Here is a 7,147-nt window from a genome sequence, read left to right as displayed (position 1 = left end):
CAAATTGATTAGATTCAGTGGGGTTTATTGGTTGAGCTTGTGAGATTCTTAACAATAGGCATTGTCACACTGAATTTTATAAACTATGGATTTATTGAAGCAGCTGTTAGAAGACAACTGTTGGAAACTACTGCATCTGATTTTGCGTGCAGGACCTGATGCCTACGGAAAATCTGAGGCTGTTTCCAGCTTAGCAGGTGGCATCCCCCATGTGTCCTAATGACACCAGGTCCAGGAATGACCACTGGGTTAAAAAGTGGATCCAATTGTGCAGTGAGCCTGTGCACATCACAACTTCTGGCTGTCCTTAAAGCCAAGCCAGGAGTCCACAGAGCCCCACACCTGAGAGATGGACTCTTTGTCATTACCATCACACAGCAGCAATAAGATTTTGTTGTCTGCAACTGCCTACTGCCTGTCTTCTCAGCCAGGAGAAAAGCACAGCTTTTGTCTTCCAGTTTTAAATTACACCTGTTTTGCACACAGATTTGACTTTTCTCCTGGCCCTTTCCTTAGAGAAGGCCTGCAGATTTGAGCCCACCCTGGCCAAAAAATGGCTAAATGATTTTCAAGTTCCTTCTGCTGAAGACCTGTCGGTGTGCTGCTGTTTGCTTTTGATGTATAGAGGTGCAGCACAAAAAACCCAAAGCATCCAAAGGAAAAAACTCCAAAATACCCCACATTATCATTGTCTCTTCCCTAAATGTTCTTAAAGCTCTCACTGCAAAAGACTCCTAATGGTCTAAAGCCAAAAGAGGTTGGAATTTGGCCTGTCTTTTTTTTTTTTCACAGGCTGATGGTAGCTGGTGACATGCTGATTTCCCCCCTGCAGGACTTGTTTTCTCTTGTCTGCATGGCAATTTCATACCACGGCAAAGAAAGAAAAGGCATTCTGAAAAGGAAGAGAACACAGTTCCACAAGAACTCCCCTAGGGGTCGGTGTAATCATGAAATCTGGTATTTATGGATGAAACACTCATCCCTTAAGAGGACTGAACCCTGGAAAGAGAAACTTGCATTTAACAGTTGTTATAATGTGCGAAAGGAGTAACAGCAATGTAACTGAATAACTTGACTAATTTAACAACCACATTAAGGACAAGGGGGAGAATGTGGGAGGCTGAAATTCGCAGCCAAGAAGTTCAACAATGAGAGCAGAGGATCTGGAAACAAACCAGCTTGAAAGGGAAATACTGTGGGTGTGCCAATCAGGCAGTCAAGGTGAAAGTCAGAAACCTGAGAAGGCCTTTTCAGTCTCCCCCGCCATCTCAGGGAACATTTGAACCAGAAATTTTATGAAAATGTACTTTTCTCTTCTTTTTAAGAGGAGATAAAGACAACTGCTAATTTGCTAACTATTCTGCATAAATATATATAGAAATGTCAAAAAATGATAAGCACTTCCAATTTATTGCTCTGGTACTTGAACCGTGAAAATATTGAAGGAGAAGGAAATGGATTACTGACTAGTGTGCTCATAGAGCTGCTGCCACCCAGTGTCAAGTGAAAGTATAAATATAATTAGCAAGGCTACAGAGATAGAATTTCAACCAAAGGCTTAAAAAAGGCAGTTTAAAGCAGTAAAAACCCTTAACCCTTAAAGGATCACATGTCACACTGCTGGGGTTGTACCTTCCCCTCTTTCAGTGAAGGAGCTGCCTGTTTCATTACAAAGCAAAGTGTGTTTGTCATCAGATAAGCATCATGACTTGAAGAGAGATAAGAGCATCAGGTTTTAGCTGTGACCTGCTGACTTGTGTCCCCAGCTCTCACAGCCTGCCCTAGTCCCTGGCTGGGGCAGTGGGATGTGGGGTGAGGCCCTGAGGTGATCCTTGTGCAGGTAATATAGGGCTGCACTTGCTTGCTGCAGCTCTCACCTGGCATGTTCCCATCCCCTGCTCTGGCAGGGTCTGTGCCAGCAGGACAGGAGTTCCTGTTGTCATTTCTCCCTTGGCTCTGGCTAACAGAGGCTGTGGATAGCAGCTGCTCCTCTGTTGAGCAGTGCTGGAAGGCAGCCCTGGCTGATGGACACCACAGCTTGTTGCAGTTCCAGCTAACGGGCACTCCAGCAGCTGGATGCTCTGGATAAGAGAGGCTCATGCTTCCTACAGCTCTTGCTGACAGAGGGTCCAGCATGTTACTACTCAGGAAGCCCCAGCTACCTTCAGTTGCTGCTTCTTAAAGCTCTGGCTCTGTCTTGCAGCTCCAGCTCCTGCACAGTTGTGAAGAGGCATGCTGCTGCTGCTCAGTTCAGGTGATGTCAATTCCAGTTACTGAACACTCCAGCTTCTTATAGCTCTGGTTTGTTTTCAGTTGAAGGTGATTCCAGGTCAAGCTTGTTGAAACTCCTGCTTTTGTGTAGCAGTTCTGGCTTCCTACAGCTCCAGCTGACAGACATAGGCTTATTTTGATTTCCAGCTCATTCCAACTCCACTTTGTTGAAGCTCTACCTCCAGTACTGGATGCTCAGAAAAAGAGTTGCTCCTGCTTTTATCTGCTGATGGACATTTTCCAGCATGTTACTGCTCAAGTTATTTGAAGTCATAAGTTAGTTCAGCTCCTGCTTCTTCAAACTCCAGCTTTACACAGCACCTCTGGCCACTGGCCAGAAGAGTGGGAGCACTGGTGGGACAATGTTTTTTTGGGAGGGCACGGAGGGCAGTTCCATTGGGAAACCAAAGGCTCTTGAATCCCCATAGCCACTGCATTCCAAAAAGGCTGCCATGGGGCTCCTGGGAATTAGGAGAAACCAGGGTCTGGGGTTCTAGTGACTCATGCAGGCACTCAATTCATTTAATGGAATATAAAAGCCAGGCCAGCACACCATCGACCCCATGGATCTCATCATAAGCTCTTTGTCAGTGCTGGCTGCAAATATGTGCTCTGTATCCATGGGCAGGCAAGAGCAATGTCATCTTCTGTCAATTCCCTGGATGCAGCAGATAAAAGCTCTTTTTGTATGGCCTGTCACACAGTTAGCATCTCCTGCCCAAAAGCTTGTTTGGGTTTGGAGTTATTCTAGGCCAGTTCCTGCAGAAAATACTGTTGTGTGCTCACTGGCCAGCCAGGACTGGAGGTAGAGGGAGATGTGTGAATGGATATCCACATGTTCCCAGCTGGCAGCAAACACAAAGTCCAACCAGTATGCAAGTGGCTGAGCAGGCAGTGCAGGAGCCATGGCATGCATGACAGGCACAGATCAGCTCATGCATGAACACACAATAGCTTTATGCACGAACAGCCCATGACACTGTGAGCAGCATCCCATCATTTCACACCTGAATGTCCTAAAGCTTCATTAGCTTATGCATGAGTGCCCAATTTATTCAGACCTTAGCATCCAATCACTTCATGCACAAGCACTCAATCTATTGACAGGCAAGCCTGTCTATCAGAGTTCAGCACTGCCCCCGTCTCTGCCTTTGCTTTCTTCAAGGGTTGTACCAGCCACACATGAGGTAAAAGAATGTTCATTTTTCCTTACAAAAAAGGTTAGACTAAGCTACAGAGGGAAGTCACCTTTAGAAGATTATTTTTGAAGATTATTTGGTTGCAAATCTCTATCCGCAACCCGACACTGCTTTGTAAGAAAATGAGGACATTTTCTCAAAATGCTTTGCTACTCAGTCCAAAGCCACAGCTTTAAGAGAGAACTGATTGTAATTCTTAGCACGGCATGAATTTCAATGGTCATCTAAGAGAAAACCAGCCACAGAACAAAATCCTGAAAATAACAGTTTACAGGTCTTTTGCAGCAAACACACTTGTGTGAGTACATTATCACCTGGCTGCTCCAGTGCTGGGATAAAGGCATGAGGATCATGGAATTAGAAGGTAGGGAAGCCAAGCTGCTGGGATCACTGGCTGAGACCATCATCCTGACCAAAACATGCTACCTGTATGTAACACTGAAACCCTCTCATTCCCCCAGCAAGGAAAAATACAAGTTCTGTCTCTATGTACAAAGGTTGCAAGGACTATCTTACCTTACAGAAGATGTGTAGGGAACCTTGCCAACTCTAACTTCAAGCACAAAGTTTACAAGTACTTACGTGAAGACACTTGAAGTGAAAACTAGCCCTGGGCTTCCAGAGATGTAGCACAGAGCAGCAAGAATCCCAGCTCAGCTACCCTTTTGCACTGCTCCTAAGCAAGGGGGCATGATGAGAGACCATTTGCCAAATGGTCTCCTGGCTGAGGAACTGCAAATTCCAATTTACAAGAGTGAAACTCCAAGGTCACTAGAAAAACGTTCCTCCTCATTGCTCACAAGAGCTGAAGTTGGCTTTAACTTCCCATACATCTGGAAACCAAAGAGCTCAGCCAACACAACACTTCATTGCCTACACAGTGAGACAGCGAAGCTGCAAAGTGATAATGACATTGCACTGACAGAAAGCTCACAGCTCTTCTACCACAGCTGACAGGGAAGGTTCCAGATGCCAGCTTTCCTGAGACTTCAAATTTTTCTAATACAAAAAGCTATTTAAACATTTGTACATTACTTGCTCTCCTTGCTAAGCTGCGTGCAGCTGAACTGGACATCTGAGCAGGGGGTCATGGAACCTACCCCTGCCCCAAAACCAACTCAAAGAGAGCATTCAGGATGTTATCCAGCTGCAGGTTGAGAAGAACAACATTACCTAGGGAAGTTCCTCCAACAAGTCTAAGCAGCAGAGCAGAGTCTCTCTCAGAAGTATGTACATACATATACAAAGCTCAGCATGTTCAGTAAGTCATCAAGAACAGCAGCTCTTCAACAGTGAAGAAACAGAGACTAGGGACAAAAAATACATTCCTGTATCCAAGTGCATTTGAGAACTAGGCAAAGACTGAAAAATACAAAGGCTTAATACATTTATTAGTAACTGCTGGCATGTACTGTCGAATAGGCTACAGTCTTTGTGCACAAGGAATTCATGGTAAGTACTGGCCAAGCATTGCAAAGCACAGGTTAAATAGAAAGCTGAAACAGCATGCACAACCTCCACAGGCTTATTAAACTGTTCTGAGCGTGTAAATCCATCTCACACTTGTCCAATCAATCTGCTTTCAGTCCTATTTAAATGCTACAAGGACCAAAATTAAGGATTTAGAAAAGGGCGGGAGACAGCAGCTGCTTGCAAGTAGCAGGTAGGAAGCAAGTCCAGGTGATAGTTCCCTCCCTGCTCAGGGGTTAATTCCACTCCACTATGACTCAGTTTTCATCTCTTAGTGCAAAGGAAACAGCAGATGCATATAGAACATGTCATACTTCAGACACATAATTTTTTTCTGAAGGGGCCATAAAAGCAAATCAGTAACCTAACGTGACCCAGGTGGTTACAGCACTCCCTATGTCTTCCTTGATCACAGAACAAGCTGATAACAAATAATTATATGTTCATATAGCTCTATACTCGCTAATAACAAAACAGCAATTAATTACAAAGCCAGCTGGCCAGTAACCTTCCCTTTCAGCTCTAGGTTTTATTACCTCTGTGTATTTTCCCATTTGGTACCTTACCCTTCACAGCACCAGCAAACACTCCCATGACAACGATGCTGCACACCCTGTGAGGTACAACCAGGCCCTCAGACCCCACGCTGACATTCCCTATGGCTGTGGCGGCTTGGCATCCTTGCCTGTTGGACAGCTTTCACATCAGGCCCTAACTCAGAAGGGCAACTGGGAGATGTGATCACAACTTAAGTCAACCTGACCAGAAGCAAAGTTCAAACCTTTATTAGGGTAAAACCCCTCCTTAATCTGTGCCTGAGACCAGGCAGATTGTGCTGTTCCACATCTTTCAACTCTAACACACAAGTACAGTCACTGCTACAGCTCTACTCTGGACTGACCAGGAATCGGTGCTATGAAGAGCAAACCTCTGACATGCAGAGACTGGGAGCAGAAGCTTTTTACTCAGCTATAGGGTATTTTAAACCTTACCTTGCTGTGAGCCAGCCTGTAAACAAGCTTTTAGTACTTTGGCTTCAAAGACAGAACAGCAGCTTAAATGCAGATCCATTCTCTGGAAATGAAGTTACAGACTCAGCTCATTTGCAGCAATTTGCCCACTAAGTTATCTCTTTTGGTGGCATCTTTCTAGTACTACATCATCACCCAAGTAATCAGCAAGTTCCAAAGGTAACTAAAATCCAGGGTGTGCTTACTGATCACCTCACCTGCTTCCATGACACATTCTGCTGGGCATCTTCTACAATTGTGGCAGCTGCTAAAGATAAACAGTAGGTAAAATCCATGCGTATTTTCTGAATCATTGTAGTCCAAAATACAGAAAATGCCTTCTTGGCTTTTGTACGGACCACTATTCTCATTGAGTCACCCACATCAGAAATCCCCCACCCATTAAAGTTCAGAGCATTACTACATGCTCTGATGCAGAGTGAAGTAGCATACTTGCTCCATTAACACTGTCCAATGATTTGTTACTAAAATCACACACAGCAACAGGGCACATAAAGCAGGAGCTACTACCCAATCCAGCGTGTAGAATTCCCATCCCTTGCAAACAATCTCCCTTAAGTAACACATCCAACAGGGTTCCACCTTTGTTATGTAAGGCATTTAGCAAGAGGGGAACCAGTTTTGGAAAACAAGTACCCTTTATAATCCAGCATTACCTAACTGGTGCCATTCCTTCAACGGCACAACACCAACACCCACTGTAAAACAGAGACTGCTTTTCTGATTCAGGACATGCACGCATGGCTCTGCTCTTGCAACAAACAGTCAACACACAGTTATACAAAAAGATTTATTAAAAAACCAGTAAGACACTACTACATCATGACACTGTCACACTGGGCTTTGGAACACAAGACTTGAGCTACAATACTGAGGAAGGGGCATAAAACAAATTGATTCTTAAGCATAGCAATTAAGAAATAAGACCATGAAAGCAATTTTTTCTTAATGAAAACTCAATTAAACTTCAGAGGGACCCAACGTCTTACTTCCAATTCATGGACTTGATACAAAAATTAGTTTCAACTGCTATTAGCAGGTAGCATGTGCCACCTCAAATGAATCTTCAAATGAGAAAATACTGCGTCTCCACCTAGAAAAAAGAAAAGAGAAAGAAGTCATTCTGTGAAAACTGACAGCCAGCAGAAAAGTTTTTTTGTTGGCTTTTTTTTTATT

The 7,147-nt window shown here is 44.1% G+C and overlaps 1 protein-coding gene across 3 annotated transcripts in view; it reads right to left on the bottom strand.

Moving 5' to 3' along the window:
* Positions 1–6,747: 6,747 nt before the first annotated feature.
* HNRNPD (heterogeneous nuclear ribonucleoprotein D) overlaps positions 6,748–7,147 on the bottom strand; it is a 9,251-nt gene continuing 8,851 nt past the window's right edge. For 2 of the 3 annotated variants that reach the window (XR_008508350.1, XM_036382344.2), the window contains exon 8: positions 6,748–7,064. The gene's annotated coding sequence lies outside the window, so the exon portion shown is untranslated. The other variant, XM_036382343.2, reaches the window with a different exon arrangement.

The sequence above is a fragment of the Molothrus ater genome, chromosome 4 (genome assembly GCF_012460135.2).
Source record: "Molothrus ater isolate BHLD 08-10-18 breed brown headed cowbird chromosome 4, BPBGC_Mater_1.1, whole genome shotgun sequence".
In the NCBI taxonomy this organism is placed as follows: Eukaryota; Metazoa; Chordata; class Aves; order Passeriformes; family Icteridae; genus Molothrus; species Molothrus ater.
The sequence above is the reverse complement of the archived record's forward strand: the minus strand, read 5'-3'. Positions and strand labels throughout refer to the sequence as shown.